The 11,908-nt window shown below is 37.6% G+C and overlaps 1 protein-coding gene across 2 annotated transcripts in view; it reads left to right on the top strand.

Moving 5' to 3' along the window:
• The first annotated feature begins 516 nt into the window (after positions 1-516).
• Positions 517-11,908, top strand: part of LOC107706396 (rho guanine nucleotide exchange factor 1-like) — a 46,445-nt gene continuing 35,053 nt past the window's right edge. For both annotated transcript variants that reach the window (XM_016510106.1, XM_016510136.1), the window contains exon 1: positions 517-835. The gene's annotated coding sequence lies outside the window, so the exon portion shown is untranslated. The remainder of the gene's footprint in view (positions 836-11,908) is intronic.

Below are 11,908 nucleotides of genomic sequence, written 5' to 3' on the forward strand. Positions count from 1 at the left end.
ATGAGCAAAGAGTAATATCTTCAAGAGCAATAAACAATATTCTAGAGATTCAGTTGTGAGAGTATGGATTTTTCTCTAGAGTTCAATATATGATTTGAGATCAAATGCATTCCATTAAAAGAAAAAAAAAAACTTGTTCATGCTGAGTTTTTTTCTGTCTGTGTGAAAAGCTTCATGAGGTGGCCTACATCCTGTCAGGTACCAAATTCACTGAATTTCAGAGATTAACTAGAAAAATGGAAGTACAAAAAGGCCTATCATATTTCCTGTGCATACAAAAATCTATACGAGTGAAGTGTATTTAAAAATGCAAGCTAGGATGGTGGAGTTTCACGTAATATACATTTCTACATCCAAACACAGACCTGGCACGGGCACATAAATAAATCGTGAATATGTGTATAGTAATGCCACGGGGGGCCGTAGTGTCCCTGAACACGCGTTCAAGAGCCCTGAGAGCCATACAAACGAAGGGGAACACATTTAGTGTAACACTAAAACGGAACCATACGGGGATACATGAAACGGTCTTTGGACATATTTCGGCCTCTGGTGGTCGCAAGTCACAGGAAGGCAGTAGACGGCAAAAAGTTATGTCTCAAACGGAAAAAAACATAGTTTTCAGTCGAGTGCACTCGGGGTTCGCTGAACATATTTAATGATCATCCGTACATAAAGAGGAATGATTTATTCCTGCTTTTATATCTGCTGTCAAACGTCGCGCGCTTGAATTGGTCTCCACTTCCGCGTACAATGTTTTTTTCCAACGGCATACGACAACTTTAGAACAGGAAGCCTTCAGAGGCGCTTGTCACTTCGTCTCACCTTTTAGGAGGTAAGTTTTAAGCGTAAACATGTGGTTTAGGTTGTCTGTTACGATTTTGATTTTTTGGTGCTCGATGTGATTTGTCATCAGAGGGAGCATTCGCATGCTTGATTAGCATGATCGGCGAGTGATCCGATCCTGCCAATTTGTCTTTGCTCAGCGAGAGGAATGTTGTGTTTGGCTACAGTGTAACCTTTGCCAGCATTCCTGTTATTTCCGTCGACCCGCGCCTCTATTTTTCAACAGAGAGCGAAGATAATATTCGAATCGAGCTTCTTCGTGATGTGTTTTGAAATTAAATCGCCCTGTGACAGCTGAACAGTTTTACTTGAAATGAATCGACACGATATAAGGACTGCAGTCCATACAAGAACAATGTCAACATAACCGCCGTTTGCGTTGTTATTGATATTTCAGTTTTGATAAGCAATGACAGGATGTTAGCTCTACACTAAATAATTTCATCGATTTATAATAAGCTAATTATATCAATTGTAATTCTTAATAGAAGTGTAAGGCCTGTCAGGTAACGTTTTTTATGAATTCTATTAATATTTAAGCAATATAGAGAAAGTTCTGTTGTAGCCTACTGCATATTAGCACGGCTAAAATTCCTCCCAATTGTGATTATGATATTGCTTTCTTAATACAGTTAGTACACAGGTAGATTAGTATGTAGTAAGTTCTCTTCAGGTGAAAGTAGCCAGTTATATTTCTTGTACTAAAAAAATAAATAGTTCCAAAAGAAACCAGGGCAACAGTTTTTACAAGTTTGCAAGCAAAATGAAAGCCTGGTCTGGATCACTATTTATGAGCGGAGAATATTTTCTCTTCTCGATCCAAGCCTTCTGTAATCCTTGGCCTTAATTCCATCCCGTGTTTTGCATTTTGCACTCACTGAGAGAAACCCAGGTGAAGAGAAAGCACAGGCGCAGTGACCTTTAAAAACCTGCTAATTGAGGCAAGCAGTGTTGCCAATTTAGCTACTTTGTAGCTAGATTTAGCGACTTCCCCGCCCCTTTTGAGACTTTTTTCAAAAGTTTAGGGACAAATATAGCAACTTCTTGGACAAACCTTATCCAAGTTCTCATCTTGCCCACTGATCAACGTTCATCTTTATATAGATCAGTGAATTTGCCATTGTGATGTCATCTAGTGACATTTAGCTACTTTCAATTGAAAGCAGTTGGCAACACTGGAGGCAAGCAAAATCACACTGCTCCTTGCATTCTTACATACTTGGGTCTGCGTCCCTGTGCTGTTATTTTAAATAACTACACTCTTGAAACACTGCTCAGCCAATTAAATTTGAGCCTGAAACTGCCTGCTGTGTAATGCTTGATACATTTATAATAACCCCTGGCAGGCAGAAAAAAATAGGGTTTATTATGAATTTTATTGATATGCTTTAATAAACTGAGTACAAATTGTAGCCCCCTTGTGTTTGTCCATACATAAAGTAGCTTTAACTTCAGGCTTAGTTTGTTTTTGTAGTATACTTAGTTATATAAGCGAATGTCAAGGTAAATTGATGTAGGCCATTGTTTACATTTTATGTTTGGCTTCCAGGTAATTTGTTGTGTAGAAAACCACCGTAGTCCATTATAATTTTGGGCGAGGAGCACTTAAGAAGCATCGTTAGTCTTGATGTAGTTCTTAGCTATGACTGTCTGACAGCTAGAGTGAACTGGGATTAGATTAGTTTAACCTTCATGAAGTGAGCTTTGTTCATATTTATTGGATGCATTTGAAGAGAAATTGCAGTCATCAGTTAACCTGCCTGTATTCCTCTGTCAGCTGGTGGTACTCTGTTTGCATCTTAGTGTTGTATGTAAACATTCTTATTTCTTGTTTCCTTGCATTTTGAAAAATTATTCATATTATTGAGCTTATTTGCATTAAAACGCACCACTGTCAAAATGTATAATCCTTTAAGAGGTCATTACAGTTCAGATTATTCTGTTATGTAGGAGGACTGACACATGGAAAGGCCACAAGCATTGTTATACTTGTAGCTTTTTGAGGTTTTACATAACTGTAGATCATAATGGAAAAACAGGAAGACGATACAAAGTCGCCGAGATGCAAACAGGTTTAGGTCAACAATGAAGAGCTTCAGGCATTTATGGCTTTAGATGGTACAACCCATTACAAAGAGATTCCTGCTTACTGTAGTTCAGTGGAAAAGCTGGAATGAATAGCCTGTCACGAAGCCAGTTGGATTGGCCATGTACATGAGCTGTATGATTCAAGCTTGTTTGTAGGAAAAATTCTCGAAAGCAAGTGTGCTAATTTTGAATCTGTTCGATCATCCTCTTTCCATTTGCACAATCATAATTTTTAGAATACACTTCCGTTCAAAATTTGGGGTTGGTAAGGTTTTTAAATGTGTTTGAAAGAAGACTCTTATTTTCAACAAGGCTGCATATGTTTAATGGAAACTGAAGACATTAGCATTGTGAAATAATGCTGTGATTTTCTGTTTTATATTTTTAAATCGTTTTTAAATATATTCCTGTGATGACAAAGCTGAATTTTCAGCTACCATTACTCCAGTCTTTAGTGTCACCTGATCTAAACAATTTGAATGGTAACGTATGAAAAACACACTTGGCACAATACCAAGTAGTATCTTGATACCTCTTTTATTGTGTTATTGCAGAGGCTGTTCTGCTGTAATAATTATTAACCCAAACTTCTCAAAAATTTACAGAACTCATCACTGGTGGTGCTCGTTTGGTTCGCTTTCACATTGTTGTTTCTCTTGAGCTATTTTTTGAATGGTTGGCTTATGTACAGATGTTTGGCCACTCTGTCTGTCAAATTCTCAAATTTTTTCCCACCCTGTTGCACTCCATATTGCATCTTGTGTGATTGGCTCGTGAAACACTGGACTCAAATAATACATGCCATGGAGTACTGTATGTGATCCATGGTAGTATATTCTCATGCAGTACATGCATCACATTACTTTTGTAATGTACTGTGGCACTGCTGGTATTTTGAGGCTTAGGCATTGTGATACTATCGTAGTACCTGTATATCATGCAACCTAGTTAGTGTGAAGTATTAAGAGTCTTTGCTCCCAGATTTGTCATTGGGTTGGATAATAACTGAAGCAATGGGGGTGCCTTACCACTTCCTTTTCCTGTTCTGACATTGCTTGCCTCTCTCTTTCTCTCTCACTCTTTCTCTCTCTCTCTATGTGACATTCATTGAGAGAGGCAAGTACAATCTTGTCCAGACTAAAGCTACTGACTCTTTCTTTTGAAGGAATGCACACCATTTCATTTTGTATCACTCCTCCACCTGCTTTTTTCTCACCATGTGCCTCACTTCCTCTCATACACTGGGTTGTTTTACCATAGACAGTGAGTGCTTTGTGTTCACTCCTGGAATTGAGAGTAACGTAATTAGACCAAAGCAATTATAGTGTGATGCTGGAAATTATATTTTGTAATAAAAAGTCTCACACAGTAATATGGAAATAGTGAACATGCACGTTAATAGACCCAGGGCATGTTTCATCTTATTTAAGGGATACTTCACCCACAAATGAAAATGCTATCATTTACTTAACCTCATGTTGTTTCCAGTTCTGTATGACTTTCGTTCTTCTGAAGAACACAAAAGAGGTATTTTGAAGAATGTTTCTACTGTTTATACGATGAAAGTCAATGGGGTCCAGATATATTAAATCCGTACGTTAGGTCTTAGTGATAGCAGCCTAATATACCTGCTGCTGTCTGTGTCCTTAATGTTAATCAAACAAGAATGGAAAAGCAGAAAATCACTCACTGATCTTAAATGAATAACTTTTGTTTTAATAACAGCCGCTTGTTGCAACCTTATTTCCAGCAAAAATAACTCCCGATATAAGATTTTGTTCATATCGAAAAATCTTCTTTTTTGTTCCACAGAAAAAAGAAAAAAACATGGGGGTGAGTAAATAATGACACAAGTTTTAGGTGAACCGTCCCTTTAATGGGCGGAGTCAGATCTCTTGTGAAAAATTAGGAAAAAGTCTAGTAAGTTTGTATGCATGAATGTCTGTGTAGCAGGTAAGAAAATGAGAACACACTCCAGTAGATTCTTGCTGCAGAAGAATAAAGAATTGCTCTGTTGTATGCTTATATTGTATGAAGCTATAAATGAGCTAATTTGGTTTTCTGGTGAGTCAAGTTTGCAATTAGCTACTGAAATGAGACCATATATAAGCATTCAGGCCAAATCATGCATGCAGCAGTGTGTCTCCTATTTGTGTTCACAGTGTGTTGAGGATGTGTGCATGTGTGTAATGTGATGTTTTTGGCATGCTTTGCTGAGGCAACAGAAACTGTTGGTGTTCCTTGACACATTAACAAAGAAGCCTATGTCTTGTCATGAGTAATAGTAGTGGTGTATGTCTGGGTGGGAGGTATGTTTGTGGAAGCTGTCAGTGGATGTGTTCGCAGTGTGAATTGTGGTTGTATGTTATTAGGAAGCAAAGGTGGGTGTGGAAAAGTTACTCACTTGTGGAAAATACAAAGCTTAAAGTGATCTAAATCTATTTTATGGAGATCTGAAAGAGTGACAGAGATGCAGAGTCTTAAAGAGAAGGTATGACAGAGTGATGTGTCTTCATATGAACAGGAAATAGAGAAGGATGAGTAGGGCATACTGAAACATGGAATTGAAAGTTAAAGAAGACCGGATGAAAGAGAGATTGACTAAATTGACAAAAAAAACCGAAAGGATTTCATAACGGAGCCTCTGAGTTGCTTGTGAATGTCAGCAGAAAAGAAAGAAAACAGGACTTTTGTGGACATTGTTGGCCATTGTGTCGTCTCTTGCCTTGAGCGCTGGGTTTTTAAGATGCTGTATGAAGTTTAAAGTTGTCAGCTTTAAATGTCATACGCACAATGACAAAAAAACAAAACACAAAGTGTGTCTCAAGATTTTTTTGCCTTTTCGCCATTCTGTCTATCGTCGTCCATCTGTTCGGTGTGGTCTGGCGCAGAGAGTTGCCTGTAGTTCGCTTAAGGGGCATTCACACTGACAGTGAATTCAAAGCGATTTAGGGTCATTCATTTTCAACTGGAGGGTCAGACTGTGATCCGTTGGATACAGCAGTTGAGAAGGAACAGTACAGGATATAATCTCTCACAAAAATGTGATTGTGGTACTTGAAGCTTGTATTGCGGAACTTATGTACGGGTCAGAGGATGTGATTAATTGTGTCATTTTTTTTCTTTGTAATTAACCACACAAAATGAACATTAAAGTCATAGCCCACATTGTTTTCATTCATTTTCAGAAACTGAGGGAAATTTAGTAATTTATTTTTCTTGATGCAAGTGCTTTACCACTTGCGAACCTGGGATAGCTTAAATTGCATTTATCCGATGTATTTCTACAATGCAAACAGTCTTGTTTTTAACAATGTAACATGTATTTGAACTCATTTATTGTTTTTTATTTAACATAAAATTTTCATTAGCTTTTTTGTATTTTAGTTTTTTTTGTATTCATTTTAATAGTACATTAATAGTCTGTCGCTTTTTTGTGATTTTAGTAAAAATTTGATTTTATGGTTTTCATATAGTTTCATTTTAGTTGTAGTTTTACCTTTTCCCACAGCACCACAAATTGTTCTGTCTGTTTGGTGAAACAATATTTTATCGGAAACTGCACTGTAGACACAAAAAACAAACAAACAATAGTATCAGTGTCAGAAAATTGAAAAAACACACCTACTGGCAGTGATTGTTCAATAAATGTGCCATTACTGCTATATTCAGCAGTAAATTGTAACTATCATCACTCTCTGCATCTCGGGGGCATTTATGATTCTGCAGTATGGACTAGCAACCCTCTACATTGCGAGTAAATCACTCGCATATGCGACTAATCTTCACTCTGGGCGACTAAATTATGTCTAATATTAGCCACTGGCTAATAAATTCTCAGATTTTACTCGCCAGTGTGTGAGTTGGACGCTAAGTATAAGTTTAGCACAGATATATTTTCACTCGCCGAACACACTGACTGAGCGCTTCAGAGTTTCACTCCCCGTCAAGCGATCTGTGCTGTTTTTCAGTTCATCTGAATGGATGTGCAACGCACCTGTATATTTAAAACACACACACACATGCATATATGGTATATCAGTCTGGCGAGTAAACTAAAAAATGTACTAGCCAATGGCGATTCAATTGCCAAGGTGTCCGTAGAGGGTTGACTAGATCTACTCAGAGCTTATCAGATTGCTTACACTGGATGGAGAGCAGTTATTTACTGGTTTTGCCAGGTTTTGCAAAGTTCATGGAATAGAATCCTTCAGATATTTGAGGCTGTTTGGATCAACCAAACAAGATTTGAACTTAATTCACATTGTCTTCACATTGTTTCTCTAAGATCATGTGCACCATATTTTTGGTGGGACGACGTTGTTGCATGTTGATTTACATTTACATTTATGCATTTGTCTTGACACTTTTGTCCAAAGTGAGTTACATTGCATTCAAAGTTCACATTTGAGCTACAGGAAGGCTTTGTTGTAATGGTGTCAGATGTAGCTGTCCCTAAATGTCATAAGCCAGCTGGGGTTAGTTGGTTCCGACGTCCCCATTTTCTCTGTATTTACCTTTTGTTTTCATTCATATTGTAGTGCATATTTATATTTTCCTTTTTTTGTTATTTTTTTTTGCAGGCTCCCATTTTTATTTTAGAAATTAAATTATTTTTCCTCTTACAGTCTTTGTAATAGTTTTAGTTAATGATAATAGCCTTAATTGGAACTAGGTATGTTTCAAAATACAAATGAATTGTTAAAATCAGTGGAATTATTTATTGCCATCACTGTGTTGTATGTTTGATGCAAGGGCATATGGCAGAAAATGATGTGGTGTTCCAGGATGCTTCTTCAGATGTCTGGCGGTGAGACGTGATGCAGGTGGGAATCGCTGAAGAGAAACGAGTTGCAGGCAGGTTGAGTCAGATCGCCCAGGGTGGAGTGATGAACTGACAGACTGATGGATGCGGTGACAGGGCTGCGGAGGGGAAAGCGTGCGAGGCTGGTGGAGGGCAGGAAAATGATTTGATGTGGTGATGCCAGTGTTCAGATCTGGAGTTGAGCTATGGAGTGATCACCTGTCTCCATTGAGACAACTTGTTTTGACCGAATTGTTTTAGTTGTCTAGCATTTTCCTGTTGGTACTGGAATGTTTTCAAGAGATACAGATATAGTCGTTTCTCAGACCTGACTCAAGATGGAGGTTAAAGTTGGATGATCCAACAGCTAAAAGCTTGTTTTTTGGGCTGTGTTTTGGGCGTATAGACTTTGTGGTTGCCTCCGTAAAGAGGCTGGGTTGATTCCTGGCTGCCGATCACAGCGCTGGAGCTTCCTGGCATTCCCTGCCCCTCTAGCGCTTAGCCATTGGATACAAAACGCTACATGATGTGAAGTTCCTGAATAACTGTGCTCCATTCAGAGATGTTCAACGTGAGATCATACATGGACACGTGTACACGCTGAAACACAGATGCATACTCAGACGTTAACTCAGTCTCACACACACACAGAGTCAATCCCAGTCGGCATGCCAGTGGTGGAGCAGGAGGTCTGTTAGGCATCCGGACAGGCCAGGTTTGTGTGCAGTCAAAGGGCTCTGTGTTTGAAGCGGGCTGATTACTCCCTGGACTCACAGCCTACATTTGGAAACGGTTAGAGGGAGATTGCAGGCTGCCATGGCTTCTACCAATCAATGCTTCTGCAGTTGGACTGCAGTTGATCCGCTCGCCCAGCATTTGCACCCAGTGGATGGTGGTGCCCCGTTTAGACCCCAAATTCCGATTGTGACCTCTTAACAGTACCATATGATATTGATTATAACTTTGGCAGATGTTTGCAAAAATATCAATGATATACAAGAGTGTCCACGATAAATAAAAAGCTGTTTGTATTCATGTTGGTTTAGATTTTTTGTACTATTTTCAAGAACATTTTAAATCTGTTGACACAGTTGGTGATCCACCAAGTAAGAAGTAATAACATATTTTACTTACATCGTTTTAACTAATGTACACATCTTAATAAACGTTAAAAATAAACTTTTCTTAAATATAATTAAGGATAATATATATTTATAAACATCAATTATAAACTAAATATAATTAAATTTTTTGAGGGTTAAGTCTTTATGCCTTGTCAAAGAAGTTAAAATAATCTAATATTTTAAGACCTAAACACAAAGTCTGCATGATATCATTTCCTGCTTTGTGTTGCACCACATGACTTTGATGGGCAAAACCTTTTTAAATATTAAATAGAGAAGCTATGCAGTTCTGTTATGAAATAATAAAAGATTGATTTTGCTGAAGTATTTAAGGTTTTATTTAAAAAAATGTCAATGAATTATGTTATTATATTCAGACATTTAAAACATACTCATAAAAAAGATGTATTCAAATCATTGTATATATTAAGTATGGATTTTTTTAATCAAAGTATATTTTAATTAGTTGATGTATTTCCTCAGCGACCAGCACGGATCAGCTCTAGGCATGATGAAGCGGATATCGTCCTCTACAAAAGCTGAGGTCAAAAGTTTACATTTCAGAATCTGCAAAATGTTAATTATTTTACCAAAATAAGAAGGATCATACAAAATGCATGTTATTATTTATTTACTACTGACCTGAATAAGATATTTCACATAAAAGATGTTTACATATAGTCCACAAGAGAAAATTTGAATTTATAAAAATGACCCAGTTCAAAAGTTTACATCCCCTTGATTCTAAATACTGTGTTGTTAGCTGAATGATCCACAGCTGTGTTTTTTGTTTAGTGATAGTTGTTCATGAGTCCCTTGTTTGTCCCGAACAGTTAAACTGCCTGCTGTTCTTCAGAAAAATCCTTCAGGTCCCACAAATTCTGTGGTTTTCCAGCATTTTTGTGTATTTGAACCCTTTCAACAATGACTGTATGATTTTGAGATCCATCTTTTCACACTGAGGACAACTGAGGGACTCATATGCAACTATTACAGAAGGTTCAAACGCTCACTGATGCTCCAGAAGGAAAAAACATGCATTAAGAGCCTATTGAACAGAATGGAGATGTGTACATTTTTCTTATTTTGCATAAATATATTTTTTCATTCATTTTAATTTAGTACTGCACTTCAGAGGCTACAGAAGATAGTTTCATGTTTCCCAGTAGACAAAATAAGTTAAATTTACCCTGATCTTCAAATTCAAAAAGTTATCTCTTAATGCATTATTTTCTCTTGTGGACTATATGTAAACATCTTTTATGTGAAATATCTTATTCTAAGACTAAATAAGACTAAATAAACAATGACATGCATTTTGTATGATCTTTCTTATTTTGGAAAAATAATTAACATTTTGCAGGGGGATGTAAACTTTGGCCTCAACTGTAAGTTGAACAACATGGTGTTAGTATTTTAGAATACATGTGATGTTCTTACATGAGTTTGTACAAAATGACGAATGAAAATGAGAAGAGGAAAAGTGGAGGGACTAAAGGAGGGATTCAATTGGAAAATTCACAACCTTGCCACCCTCATCCAACAGGATGAAAATGTCTTTTTTTCCCCCCCCCCTTTCATTACAAGGGAAATATATTTGCCAGGGAACAGTGTTCATTTTTATACAGGTGCTTTTAATGCTATGGATGCCACAGATATTATGGACCTGTGGAAAGAAAGCAGGAAAAGATAAAAGTGACAAGATTTTTTTTCCCTCATTTTTTTTTTTTTTCAGAATCAGTGGTGTTTCAAGTATTACAGTTACTATAGCTGGGGCTGAAGGAAGAAGTAGGAAAAGTGTGTGTGTTTGTACTTGTTTAACCTACATTGTGAGGTCCAAATGTCCCCACAAAGGTAGTAAGGTAGTAAATCACAAACATTGACAGGCCATTTTGTTGGGCCACTCAAGACAAACAGCTTATTAAATATACTAAACGATTTTTTGAAAATGTAAAAATGCAGAAAGTTTTCTCTAAGTGTCACGTTTAATAGTAGGGTTAGGGTTAGAGGATAGAAAATATGATTCGCTCAGTATAGAAAGTATTACACATGTATGGAAAGTCATCCTAATGATATAAAAACATACTTTTATTTAACAAGGATGAATTAAATTGCTCAAAATTGACAGAAAAGACATAATATTATGAAAAAATGATATATATAAATATGAAAAAATAACTTCTTTTGAACTTTCTATTTATCAAAGAATTCTAAACAATTATCAGTTTCCACAAAAATATTAAGCAGCACAACTGATCATAACATTGCTAATAATAAGAAAATGTTTCTTGAGCACCAAATAAGCATGTTAAAATGATTTCTTAAAGTCCCCCTGTAGTCAAATATTTTATCCCTTAAAGGGGTCATATGATGCGATTTCAATTTTTCCTTTCTCTTTGGAGTGTTACAAGCTCTTGGTGCATAAAGAAGATCTGTAAAGTTGCAAAGACTAAAGTCTCAAATCCAAAGAGATATTCTTTATAAAAGTTAAGAGTCAACCACGCCTACCTAAAACGGCTCGTTCTAACACGCCCCCACATATCTACATCACTATGTGGGAAGATTTGCATAACACCGCCCAAATGTTCACGCAAAGAAAGAAGGCGTAACTTTTATTCTCGCTGTAGTATTGTTGCTGCCGCCATGTTGTGAATGCGCTGTGTGATTCGTTGTGAAAGCGAAACTACTTTGTTTGGCCTTCCAAAAGAGGACGATATCTGCTTCGTCATGCCTAGAGCTGATCCGTGCTGGTTGCTGAGGAAATACTACAACTTTGTGCTGTGGATCACCGGATCGGCTTTCACCGTGGACGAAGCAGAGTCCAGCCCGGGGTCGTCACATGTGGTTGCTGCAAGCCCTCCGGACGCTCCTTCGTCGAATCCGCCGCCTCTGCTCACTCAGCCCGCCGGCCGTTCCTCACTTTATCCCCCGGCCTCTGCTCACTCAAGGCCGCCGGCCGTTCCTCACTTTATCCCCCGGCCTATGCTCACTCAGCTCGCCGGCCGTTCCTCACTTTATCCCCCGGCCTCTGCTCACTCAAGGCCGC

The sequence above is a fragment of the Sinocyclocheilus rhinocerous genome, unplaced genomic scaffold, assembly GCF_001515625.1.
Source record: "Sinocyclocheilus rhinocerous isolate Xijiao unplaced genomic scaffold, SAMN03320098_v1.1 scaffold1333, whole genome shotgun sequence".
NCBI classification, from domain to species: Eukaryota; Metazoa; Chordata; class Actinopteri; order Cypriniformes; family Cyprinidae; genus Sinocyclocheilus; species Sinocyclocheilus rhinocerous.